The sequence below is a fragment of the Panthera leo genome, chromosome D1 (assembly GCF_018350215.1).
Source record: "Panthera leo isolate Ple1 chromosome D1, P.leo_Ple1_pat1.1, whole genome shotgun sequence".
In the NCBI taxonomy this organism is placed as follows: Eukaryota; Metazoa; Chordata; class Mammalia; order Carnivora; family Felidae; genus Panthera; species Panthera leo.
Genome location: NC_056688.1, coordinates 14349167 through 14362837, shown reverse-complemented (window position 1 = coordinate 14362837; position 13671 = coordinate 14349167). Strand labels below are relative to the sequence as shown.

At 47.9% G+C, this 13671-nt stretch overlaps 1 pseudogene; it reads right to left on the bottom strand.

The window, feature by feature from the left end:
• Window positions 1-12863: 12863 nt before the first annotated feature.
• On the bottom strand, window positions 12864-13219 carry LOC122200409 (annotated as a pseudogene).
• Between the last annotated feature and the right edge of the window lie 452 nt (window positions 13220-13671).

Below are 13671 nucleotides of genomic sequence, written 5' to 3'. Positions count from 1 at the left end.
GGAGGAGGAAAAGAAGGAGGAGGAGGAAGGGGGAGGAGGAGGAGGAAAAGAAGCAGCAGGAGGAGGAGGAGGAAGAGGAGGAGGAGGAAGAGGAAGAGGAGGGAGGAAGAAGGAGGAGGAGGAAATGGGAGAAGAAGTGGAGGAGGAGAAGGAAGAGGAAGGGGAGGAGGAGGAAGAAGAGGAAGTAGAGGAGGGGGAGGAGGAAGAAGAAGAGAAGGAGGAGGAGGAAGGAGAGGAGGAGGAGGAAGGAGAAGAGGGGGAGGAGGAGGAAGAGGAAGAGGAGAAGGAGGAGGAGGAAGGAGAGGAGGGGGAGGAGGAAGAAGAGGAGGAGGAGGAAGGAGAGGAGGGAGAGGAGGAAGAGGGGGAGGAGGAAGAGAAGGAGGAGGAAGGAGAGGAGGGGGAGGAGGAGGAAGGAGAGGAGGGGGAGGAGGAGGAAGGAGAGGAGGGGGAGGAGGAGGAAGGAGAGGAGGGGGAGGAGAAGGAGGAAGGAGAGGAGGGGGAGGAGGAGGAGGATGAAGAGGAGGGGGAGGAGGAGGAAGGAGAGGAGGGGGAGGAGGAGGAGGAGGAGGAAGGAGAGGAGGGGGAGGATGAAGAGGAGGGGGAGGAGGAGGAAGGAGAGGAGGGGGAGGAGGAGGAAGAGGAGGAAAAGAGGTCAGGCCTGTTTTGAGGAGCCCTGGGAATGTCCCTCTGGGGACAATATGCTCATCTCTCTGGCCCAGAAGAGGCTTCCTGACAGCCACGGGGCGAGCATCCCTTAGCGGATGTGCAAGGCTAGGAGCAGTTTCCGTGTTCCCCCCATGGGGGTCACCGCGTGTGCGCACGCACGCCCACCCGCCTCCGCTCTGGGGAGCACCTTGACGGTGAGTCAGGCAGAGCTGCCAGCTTCTGACTCTGTCAATTCAAGGCTGCAGAGCCCTTTGCCGCCGTCTCTGGAAACAGATGGTGTAAGCAGTTAGAAAGCCAAACAGCTTTGCTCAGACCCCCAAGAAGGGAACTGTGTTTGCCGAGATTGTAACTGCTACCACTGGGCCCCGGCTAGGGGGGAGGCCCTCCACCCAATAGTCAAAGTGACCCCCTCAAAGGGCAAATCAGACCATGTCCCTCTCGTGCTCAAACAGGGTCCCGTATCACTAAATGTAAGAAAAGAAAAAAGCCAAAGCCATACTGTGTCCCATAAGGTCCTATGGGATCTGACCCCGCCTTGGACTTCATCTCTTGTTACTCTTCCCCTCTCTCCTTCCCGCTCCAGCCACACCGGATGTCTCTGCACCGCGAGCATGCCAGGCACACTCCCGCTTCAGGGCCTTGACGTTGGCTGTTTCCTGTGCCTGGAATGCTCTCCCCTAGATGTCCCCATGGCTCCCTCCCTCACTCATTTGAGTCGTTGCTCAAGTGTTCCCATCTCTGTGAGGACCGCCCTGACCATTTGAGGTTAAATTGCAAACCTTTTCCCACCACCTTACTCTCTCTACGTTCCCCATAAAAACACCTTCCAATATACCAGATAATTATTGTCTAATATATTGTGTTTTGCCTGCGGAATATAAACTCTATGAAGGCAGAGATTTTTATCTGTTTTGCTTAATAGTCCCCGTTCTTACACCAGTGCCTGGCACATGGTAGGAGCTCAAGAAACATGTGTGGATAGATAAGTGCTTTATGTGTATTCCCTTACTTAATACTTACAACAAACTTACAAGATAGGTACTATCGTTATCCTTATGTTACAGTTAAAGACACTGATGCCCAGAGAGATTAAGCAGGTTTTTCAAGGCCGCACAACTAAATGATGGCAGAGCCGATTTTGGAAACTAGTATCAATTTAGAGCCGACACTCTGGTCAATTAAGCTATGCCACTTCATCCAGCCATCTTGCCATCATGTATCCATACATTCCCTCCCTCCCTCTCTCTCATCGTCTCTCAGGCAAAATCCACTCTGTGGACCAGGCACCATGATAGTCTTATGGATCCAGAGGAAAAAAATGACGCATTACTAAATGATCATTGCCTTCAAGGGGTGCACAGTACAGCAAGACAGACCTCCAAGGGGCCACGTTCAACTTTGTAGGAAAGGAAGCTGGTTCCAAGCGTGACTAAGCTGGAAAATTTGGGATGGTTTTCTTTGTGATCCGGCTTCTAGTGATAGTAATCTGTTTTCATGTTGGCTGTATACCACGATAGCCACAGACTCTGCAAAAAATCTCTATATTGGAAGGCAGAAGTCTTATGCAAATATTTTATTTGGTGTCTGACACTGTGTTGGTCCCCTGAAAGCTCTTGGTAGAAATGACAGGAGGTGGGGGATGCTCAGAGCAGATTATCATTCTATTGCTGCTTTATTTAAAGATCGCCCTGGCTGAAAATCACAAGGGAGGAAAATAATCAAATTGTTCTTCTATTTATGCGCAATCCCAAAGGCTGAAGGTTAGGTTTTTTTTTTTTTTAAAGTCTTGATCAGTGAAGTGTCCATGTAAGAGGATAATTGAACCTAGTTTCTTGGTAAGAGATGGAAGTTTTGTGAAATTCTTTCCTACTAGTGAATTGTCAACACAATTCCATTTGCTATTATTACTTGCGGGAATAATAGTTAACTTATGTGGGACGTTGACACTGTCCCAGGCGTGTGCTAAGGACTGATGTTATTTAATGACTACGACCCCCACCGCCATAGGTAATGATATTAGTTCTTTACACAGAAGGAAGCAGACCTGGAGAGGTCTGTAAGGTAAGGTGTTCAATGTAGCCCAGTGCCAGGGATATAGTGGGTGTTCAAACAATGTCAGTGGTCCCCTTCTGGGCCACTCTCCTTAATAGTCCACTCTGGTTGTAGAAACCTTGAACGTGCCTACACGCACCTGGAGACCGTTAGTATTTGTCATCTGTACCACCTCTGGGGTTAATGAGTTTTATAAGCTGACAGCCAGCTATGCCAGGTAGCTGTCCTCCCTTTCGGTTGTTCTAAACTACCTATTTCCAGCTTCAAGTGGTGCCTCTGTAGATGCCGTGATTCGGGAGCTGATGAGCACATTCATGCTCATCTTTGATAGTCTTTAATCTTGCAGCTATTTATTGTGCACCTGCTATGTGCCAGGCCCTGTGTTGCTCTCTGTGGGGACACAGAAGAAATCTTCCCTGACCTTAAGGGGGCTCTTACTCAAAAGACTGATGACTGAACTCTATAATATAGTTGTGAGGAGATGGAGTTTGGAGTCAAATGAGCAGTGGCTACGTTTGAACGCACAGGTTGGTCACTGCACAACTCCAGGTCGTGTCATCTGCATCGGAGGCAATTATGCTCTGTGGAGATGTGCAGTGCACAACCTGCACAACTATGCGTGGTGACCTTGTAGCAGCTGGGGGTAGTGGGGGAAGTGGGGATGGAAGGTGGCATAAGCAACTTACTAATTTTCTTTCAAGTTCTATTTCCTTATCTATAATATGGTAATCCCACTACCTTCCTCACAGAGTCGCCTTGAGGATTAAAGGAGATCATGCATGCTGAGTGAAGATTATAGTGTCTGGCACACAGGGGCTGCTGAGTAAATAGGAACCTCTATCATCTTGTCTTTGCAGAGTCAAGAGTGTGCTTTGCTGTGGAGTGAGCTCTAAATGGGTCTGATCTTATCTGGGAAGGCTCAGGCCTAAAGTCTTACCTGAGAACATGCACGTGCCTTATTGAGTCCTTGGCACTAATCAATAGAAATAGTGTTCTCAACTGCTGCTGGAAGGTTAGAAACCTCATCTGAGGTCCTGGTGATGAAGTGGCTTCATGGAATCCTCCCCATCTCTTTCCTGCAAAGCTTAGACAAAATAATAATAAAAATTACTACTATCGTTGTTATCTAATAAATGCCTGACATTTTTGGTTGCCAGAATCTTTGAACACCCTCCTTAGATTTAGGTACTTCACATAAATTTTGACAATTCTTCCTAGGGTAGAGGCCGCGAGACTTGCACTGTCCGCTTTCCTTCTGGGTGAGGCCCGGCTCATGGCTGAGTTTGAGCCAATCAGTCTCGTCCATGGACACACGCTTTGAGAGCCGATGGCTGGTGGGGGCAGGTGGCCTGGCACAGGGGGATTGGTTTACAGGCTCATGTGTTGTTTGTTTGTCTGAGGATGGCTTCTGGCATCAGATAGAGGCAAAGGGAAGGGGTGGTTTCCCAGGAGACCACCCACAGTGAGGTTAGGCGTCTGTCCTGACCTCATGGCTTTGGACACTTTCAACCTCACTGAAGCCTCCTCACCTTTGGCTCTGCCCTCCATTGGGCTCTGCACACCTCCTCTTCTGCCTGAATTTCCTCTTCCTCCCCAGCCTCACTACTGCCCTCTGGGACTCACAGGCAGCCATCAGCAATCCTGCTTTTCTCAGTCTCTTTGAAATTCCCTGCTTCTACCCCAAGGACACCATTTTCTGGAGAGCTGGGCCTGAAGGTGACCTGGGACCCTTCCTTGCTTCACACTGCTGCTTTCATGCTATTGTCAACCCCCTCTCTAAGAACCCCCAGAGTGGGGACTCATGTTCTCCGGAGTTGTGGTTACCTTATGACTCTTGGTGGCCTGCTCTAATTTCTTCTGGATTTTAGCTCCTGGCTCACCGTCACTCCCCAATACCACCTCTCTGAAAAATCTTAGTGGGTTCAATATATATGAGCCTTCTAGTACCTTGGTCTTTTGACCTCCTCATCCAGTGTTCTTGTTGTCCACCCTATGCTAGCCGCCTTCTCCCTTGGCCTTACCCTACACCTTGTCAATGCCAGTCATGGCCACACCTCCAAGATATGCATGTTGAGGAGCCCCCATTTTTATTCCCTGACCCCCACTATTCTAGCATACAAGCTCTAGCACTCTGACTCTAACAATCCTTCCCCTATTGGAACATACAATCCCTTGATCCAAACACCCTTTGGGATTCCTGCCCTTCTCAGGCCCTTCCTTTCATCCCTATCCAGCTTAAATTCCAGACTCCATCTTTACAGTCCCTCTTTGACTTACTGCTCAGGTCCTTTGCTCCTTCTCTTTTTGCATTTGAGGAGCAAACTCCCAGCTCTGATGAAGTCCAACTCTCTGCTGATTTTCAGCTTATGTGTGGGCAGCTGCACATGGCGGGAGAAGAAACCTATCCTCATGTGACTGATGTTACTCCCTAGTCACCAACCAGACCTCAGGTGGCCCTGCCTGCTGCCGACAACCTCACTGTATCTTCCCACCTCTCGGTCTTCCACTGTCCCCCATGGCTGTTCATCCTTTCCCCCTCCTCGATCTCAACTGACTTTACCTTCTATGTCGCCACCACCGTTTTGACCCACCCATGCACCTGCCCATAAACCTGCCTCTCTCCTGTTTGGGGTGTATCCCCCATGCTCCTGGTCAAGTGTATACTTTCTCCCACCCCCACCAGATTTCCAGGGACGTTACCCTGCAGTTCTTCCTGTTGTCTTCTGTCTTATCAATACCTGCCTCTCTGCAGCATCACTTCTGTCAGCATGAGAAGTACTGTTACCTCTCCTCCTACCTTGAAAAAACTTCTGTCTTGACCCCATGTCTCCCCTTAGCAAACCCCTCAAAGAGTTGTCTATGCCTATGCCTCCAATTTCTCTCCTCCAGTTTTCTCTTCAACCCATTCCAATTAGGCTTCACTACACCTCTGAAACTGCCCTTGTCAAGGTCACAAATGAGCTTCGAGTGGCTATATCCAATGGTCACTTCTTTGTATTCATCAAATTTGGCTCGTTGCCGACATTTGACAGAGCTGTTGACTTTTCCTTCCCTAAATATTTCCTTCATTTGCCTTTCAGGACATCACCTCTCCTGATTCTCTTCTACTTGTCAACTGCCTTTTACCTCCCTGTCCTCTCACTGGTGGAGTGTCCCAGAACTCAGTCCTCGCACCCCTTCTCTATCTGCCCTACGCAATCACAGCCAGTGCCCTAGCTGCAAGTTCCTAGCAGGGAAGATGACTCTCGAATGTATGTGTCCAGTTCAGCCCTCACCCTTGAACTCCAGACTCCTACCTAGCTGCCTATTCCACATCTCCGCTTGGCCTGCTGGCCCTGCCCTCCAAACCTGCCATAACAAAGTATGGCAAACTGAGTGGCTTGAGTAGCAGAAAGTTCTTGTCTGGCAGTCCTGGAGGCTGGAAGTCTGAATCAATGTGCTGTCAGGGCCCCGGTCCCTCTGAGGAATTAGGGAAGGATCTGGTCCATGTCTCTGTCCTAGGTGTCGGCAGTTCCTTGGCTTATTGGCAGTGTGGCTCCAACCTTCATGCCAACTCCAACCTGTGTTTGTGAATCCGTGTCCAAATTTTCCATTTTTATAAGGATGCCAGTCTTATTAGAACCTAGTCTAATGACCTTATCTGAACTTGACTGCCTCTGCAAAGACCCTATTTCCAAATAAGTCCATATTCTTAGGTATTAAGGGTTGGGGCTTGAACACATTTCTTGTGAGGGACACAATGCAAACTATAATACCTGCACCTCCTGCTGTACCCCATTTTGCTAAGAGGCAACTCCATTCTTCCATCTTCTCAGGTGGGAAATCTTGGAGTCATTGGTGACTTCTTGCTTTCTTACATACTGACCATCAGCATGTCTGGTTGGTTCTACCTTCAAATATATTCAGAATCCAAATGCATCTCATCACCTCCACTGCTACCTCCTGGTTCAAGCCACTATCTTTTGTCACGTAGGTTAGTGGCACCAGCCTCCTAACTGGACTCCCTGCTTCTGTCCCTGCCCTCCTGTGATAGCCACACTGACCCTTTAAAAATGTTAGATTATCTCACTGCTCTGCTCAAACCCTCCCACGCACCCATGCATTCCCTAGCACGTAGAATCAGAGCCTGCAGAGCTTTACATGGCCCATCACCTCCGGACTCATCTCTTACTCTTCCTCCTCCCTCCCTCTGCCCTCAACTCTGGCCTCCTTACTCCTTCAGCCTCAGAGTCTTTGCACTTGCTGTTTCCACTGCTTGGAATGCTCTTTCTCTGATAACTGCCTGTTTTGCTCCCCACATTCCCTTTGACCTTTGTCCAATGACACCTGTTATGTGACGTCTTCCTGACCAACCTAAAATTGCAGCCCTCCTACCGTCACTCCTCAGACCCCCTCTCCAACTTTATTTTCTCTGTAGTAGTAAGCCACACCTATTATGTATTTTACTTGTGTTTTGTCAGTTTTCCCCACTTGAATGCCTCCTCGGAGACAGGGATATTTATCTGTTTTGATCACTGCCGTATTCCTGGACCTAGAGCAAGGCTGGCGCATAGTAGGTGGTCAGGAAATATTTGTGCAAGGAATTAACTAATTGAATTCACAATAATTATCATAATGGTGAAGTGATGGTGATTTGCAGCTTTCAAAGGATGGTCACCACTTAATTCATCTTCCATGATGAGGTAAATCTTATTATCCTCATGGTGCAGATGAGGAAACTGAGGCTTGCTGTGATCATGTGACAGGTCCCAGGTTGTGCTACTGGCAACAAAGCAAGAACTTGACCTTGGAACCAGACTATCCAGGTTCAAATGTTCGATCTGACTCTTTAGGTGCATCCTTAAGCATTCATCTCTTGAAGCCTCAATTTCTTTTTAAATAAAATGGGAGTAATAATTCTCATTCCGTAGAGGTATTGAGAAAATTCATTGAGCTAATTCTAGGGAAGTGACTGGTACATAGTAAGCACTTGATAAATGTTAGTTTTTATTGTTGTTATTTGCTCCCCCCATTTGTTACTGTTATTGTACCTCCTGGTGAAGCAAAGAATAAAAATTGTGGGTAAGGGATTCTCTTTCAGCGCTTATTTATTTATTTATTTATTTAAATATTTATTAATTATTGAGAGAGTGAGTGAGCAGGGGAGGGGCAGAGAGAGAGGGAGAGAGACAGAGAATCCCAAGTAGGCTCCATGCTGTCAATGCAGAGCCTGACTCAGGGCTCGAACTCAAAACCATGAGATTATGACCTGAGCCGAAATCAAGAGTCGGACGCTTAACCAACTGGGCCACCCAGGCACCCCTCTTTCAGCACCTTTATGTTCTTTTGGCATCAGCTCAGGACCCAGCTCCCACATTCTCCTGAGGCCTGGAAATTAAGAATTTAAAAAAAAAAAAAAGAAGAAGAAGAAGCAGGTCCCGTCTAGCCTCTGCCTCAACAACTGCATGTTAGTGTGAGTGTTAGCGTTAGTGTGTATGCAGGTGAGTGTGTTGCTTGTGCCTGTGTGTCTTTATTTTCCATTTACCTAGAAAATTGATAGATTTCCAATTTAGAGCAAGGGGGGACTGGGAGGGAGAAGGAAAATGGAGCTGCCCATCAAAATTAGCAGGGAAGTGGGGAAAGGTCATTTGATCACAGCCTGGCTGCGCTCTGAATTAACCTGCATAACTGAGACTTGTTGAGCGCGCAGCTCTTTAAGGCGCATATTAACACCAGGAGGGAGGCAAGGAGATGCCCGGAGAGAAGGTCAATTTGTGCTTGCTCAGATCAGCAGGGCTCCTGCACACACTTGGCTGCAGAAGACAGCTCTGGGCCGCTGGGGTGAGGAGCAGGGGAGGAAAGCCTGGCATCGGGAGGAGGTCCTGGTGCCTCTCCCAGGGCTGTCTCTGGAATCTGGCTGGGCCTGGGAGAGCCCTGGCACGGGGAGCTGGGAGGGGCTTCCCCCGGTGCAGGAGCAGCAGCAGAAGGAATTAGGGAAGTGAGCCTGCCATCCCGTTGTGGCAATTGCAGATTCATTAATCGTCCGCAGGGAGAAGAATGGAGGCATTTATATGATAAAGATGCTGGGAAATTAGAGGGAGCAGCAGTGCTGTTTACTGTTTTTATTTTATTTTTATTATCATTAAATTGCTTCAAGTCACCTGTAATTTTCCTAGGCTGTCACAATTACAAATCTTTGAGGATTACACAAGTCACGCACGTTCAGAAAGGTATAATTTAAACTTTCAGAGGTCTGAGGGCCTCAGCTCTTTTTCATTACCTCCCTGGCAGTTGGCCCTGGTGGGTTGAATTAGGTAACCCTTCCCCTCCCCTATCACAGGGCAGGTTCCAGCCCCTAAGCTTTGTGACTCTACCTCCAACTTGGGGGCATGGTAGCCCAAGAGCCAGCTGTGCCCTGGAGAGAAGAAGCATGTCCTGGGGCCAGGGACCTATATGCATATTCCCACTTTGCTCCAGAATGGCTGTTTGCCTGTGGGTAAGTCACTTTCCCTCCCTGTGTCTCCATTTCCACATATGTAACATGAGGATATTTATGTGTAACTTGCAAGATTATGGTTTGGCTTACGTGAGACCATGGTTCCTTTGTTTTGACACCAATTCTCTGACACCAACTGAGTTTCCTGCAATTCAACTTAATTTTGGTACTACCCAGAATTAGGGTCAGATCCCAACGTGAAGGCCAAGGTCCCCAACAAGACTGCCCTAACCTCAGATATCAGCCACAAATGGGGTCCCTGTCCTACCTGCACTCCTGTCTGATGTGGCTACAAATCCAGGGGTTCCCACCACCTCCCTTTGGGTTTGATGATTTGTTTGAACTCTCTGAAAACACTATACTTATAATTACAGTTTTATTATAAAGGCTACACCTCAGAAATAGCCCAATGGCCTCAGGGTGGGGAGTGGCACAGACTTTCCATTCTCTCTCCTTGTGGAATCAGGTCAGATCACCCTTAGCACGTCAGTGTGCTCACCAACAGGAAGGTCCACTGAGCTTCAGTATCTGGAGGTTTGAGGAGTTTCATTATGTAGACATGGTTGATGAAATCAATGGCCATATGATGGAATTCAATCTCCAATCCCTCTGCCCTCCACAGAGGTTGTGGGGTGGGACTGAAAGTCCAGTTCTTGGCCATTCTGGCTTGGCCAGCCCTTCCCTTGGAACTATTTAAGGGCATGCTGTTAGCACAAACTCAGGTACGAATAGAAGGAGCTTGTTATGAATAACGACAGACGCTCCTATCTGGGAAATTCCAAGGGTTTTTGAAGCTCTGTGCCAGGAACTAGGGACAGAGTTCAAACATTTTGTTTTGCTGTATCTCCAGTTGTCAAGTTATAGTTTTATTCAGAATCACCCCAGAGCATATTAAAAGTTCAGCTTCCAGGGTCCTGGCTCTCCAGGTGATGGATAACAATAGGTCTGGGCAGAGACCTACAAATTTGCATTTCTCACATGCTCCCAGGTAATGTTGACGCTGGTGGTCTATGGATCATACTTGGAGGAAAGCTGATATAATATAATGTACAGTAATATGCATGAAATTGCTCTGAAAGCTGTAACATTCACCCCACACATTAGGCATTATCATGAGGACGGTCTCCTCCTCTGAACAGATCTGATTGTTGGATGTGTTAAATACAATTGTAATTAAATATCAGAGCCGAAGGAATCGCCTTAGGGTGTCTAGTTCCCTGGAGCTCCTGGAAGGTGTTTCAGGGATTGGGAAGAGTTGGAAGGTGAGATCAGAAACAGGAGTGCACCAGGCCTCAGGGGATTAGAGCTGGACTGTTTGCAATGCTCCCTTAGTGATTCCCTTCCCCAGCTCTTCCCTCCCCGTTTATGCCAGTGATAGTGAGCCCCACATACTGCCTCCCCCAAACTCCTAGGCTGAACGTAAAGTGCTGCCTGGGTCCTCTACACATCTGGGTCCTCAGCCAAGACCCCAAAACTTCCACAAACTTTCTAATTCAGCCTCTCCCACTGTGGTCTCCCAAAGAACCACCTGCAGAATGATGCTGAGCTGGTAATCTTCTGGGGTTGGGCCAAAGAATTAGCATTTTTAGTAAGTTCCCAAGGACCCTGAACCCTTCCCCTTAGCAGATGGCCTTGCCTCTACCTTGCTGGGGAGCCTAATGCAGGCTCAGAAGGGTCATCTTTCTCATTGGCAGGTAGTAGGCCCTCCGTGGATGTTTATGAATGAATGAGAATACCCATGAATAGATTCGCCTTTCCTTCTCCCCAACTTAAAGTTCTTTTGTGTCTTCCTTTGTCTTCCCACTCCCCACCGTGTATCCTGACCAAGGGTCTCTGGAGGCCTTCTCGCCTCATACAGGACCTTCCTCCCCCTTGCTCTATCTCGTGTGTCTTCGGTGTCTTTCTTTCCACAGCTCCTTCTATGTTCCCAGCTTGCCCCAGCCCTCCTTTCAAGGTAACCTCCTGGCCTTTCTTTCTCCATGTCTCTTGCCAACTTTTGCTACTCTTCACTTGGATTCATGGCATCTCCACTTCTCACTTCCTTCCACCCTCCCTCTCCCTCACTTCTGCATCCAGTCTGTGGCTCAGTCCTCTTTCTTTTACCTCTGGTCTTTTTCTTAGAGCCATTTTTATCTTTCCTTCTTCGCATGACTGCCTATGCCAGACCTTCATTTGCTCAAGTTGTGTCCACTAAAATAGCTTCTACTCTAATGTCTGCCCTCCAAATTATGCTGGACACTTGGCCCAGTTGTTCATTTTAAGTCTTAGCTCTTTTCCTACCATTACCCTATTCGAAATGTTTTTCTGACTCCACACTGTCAGCAGAATGAGATCTGCAATTTTTATCCTCCACAAATTGACCCCTACTTACTTTTCCAGATTTACCTTCACTCTCCTAAGCTTTCAGTGTTCCCCAAATTCTAGATCCCTATGCTCTTGGAGCTGAACACTTGGGGCACTCTCTTGCTTCCTCATCCTTATCTTTGCTCTTATCTCAACATTACTGCTTCCCCTCAAACTGTCCAACACCTTCAACTACAATGACACGTGTTCCAGGAAGCCTTCCATCATCCCCAGACTTAAGGGCACCCTTGGAATCTCCATGGCCCACCTCTGGTCTCTTCTCTGCTTTGCTTTGTGGTTATCTATATGCACGTCTTAACTTCTGAGATTATCAGCTCCTTGAAGGCGGGTAATGATGTCAGTAACAGAATGTTCAATGACAGGAACTGCTATAATTGACTGAGCACCTACTATGAGTAAGAGGTCCTTCACGTACAATGACTTTAAAACTTATCACCATACTCTGATTTGCTTATCACCTCTATTTTAGAGATATGAGAACAGAGGCTTAGAGAGGTAAAGACCAAAAAGGTGACAAGTGGCTGGGATGAGGCTCAAACCCAGACTAAGTCTAAACCCATTTTCTCTCTATTCTACAATCCAGCTCCCGAGACAAAGAAGAAAGCCCACCTTATTGAGCAACTACTATGTGCTCATGCTGGCAGGAGTCCAAAACTGAACAGGCCAATCCCATGAAAGAAAATACATGAAAGTGACTAGCACAGTGTCCGGCACACAATAGGTGCTCAGTATAAATCTCACTGAGTAATGGATCGACTCAGGGTCTACTTCTGCACCAGTGTTTGCTTCCAGAGTAGTGGCTGTGTGTGACCCCAGGGAGCTGTGGAAGGAAGCCTCAGCTAAATGCGGTTCTGATGTCCCTGAGCAAATCTCTCAGCCTCTCCAACCCCATTTCCTCACAGTGAAATGAAAAAACCAGATGATGTTTTTTTCTAAGGTCTTTCTGATTTTAAGAGGTGGGGGGGGGGTCAATGAGTGGTAAACAGCAAAGCGAATAAAACTGGGAGGGGTTTTTTTCTTCCCTCCTTCTTTCCTTCCCCTTCCTTCCTTCCTTCCTTCCTCCCTCCCTCCCTCCCTTTCCTTTCCTTTCCTTTCCTTTCCTTTCCTTTCCTTTCCTCTTTCCTTTTCTCTTTCTTTTCTCTCTTTTCTTTTCTTTTCTTTTCTTTTCTTTTCTTTTCTTTTCTTTTCTTTTCTCTTTCTTGCCCCATGGCAATTGTTCATTATAAAGGCAAACACTGCTCCTTAACAGTAGGAGAACAGGCACCAGGACCACCAAACTTTTTGGATTTGCAGTGCAGGGGATCAGCTACCAGCAAGGTCAGGTTGTGCTGGATGAGGATGTCTTTGAGCTCCTTCTTGGAAGCCTCATCCATGTATTTCTGATAATAGGCCACCGGGGCTTTGGAGAGGGACTAGCAGATTGCCTAAATCTGGGCCACATGACCACTACACGGACTTGGACGTCCACCCAGGCAAATCGCTCCTTATCCGGAAGCAGAACAGGTTGCCGTAGCTTGTGCTACAGTGTGTGTGGCTCGATCGTCTCCAGGGGCCACCCATTCACCTTGATGAGACTGTTCCCCCTTTGCTGTGCACCACGGTCATGGCCGTCTTCTTGCGTCCAAAGACCTGCATGGACCACGGAGGAGCCTTGTACAGCATGGCTGTGAACGTTGATTATTTTCATACTTTAGATCCTTCCCTCAGCAAGGGCATTTCTCTGGTTTTTAGGAAGACAAGATAATTCCCTTCTTGGAGGCTGGGATTCTGAGGCCAAAGTCCCCAGCTCTCCCAGGCTGGCAGGGAATGCAGGGTCAGAGGACAAACAGCTACTCCTTCCCGATGCATGGAGGTGCGCTACTTGGGGCACCGAATTCTGTGGGATCTGGCCATGGTTGGTAGAGAGTTAATTAATGTCTGCAGGGCAAGTTAGCAGAAATAACAACTGCTTTGATTAAGGGAGAGAGAGGGCTATGAGCTTTGATTTCAGCAAAATGGACAAAGCTGGGATAGCAAATCATCCATTGTGTTTTCTTTGCTGGGCCCACTGTCCTGGCTTTCGTCTGTCCTGACTGCTGACCCCTCTGGCGTCCCCTAGGAAATGAGTCCCCCTG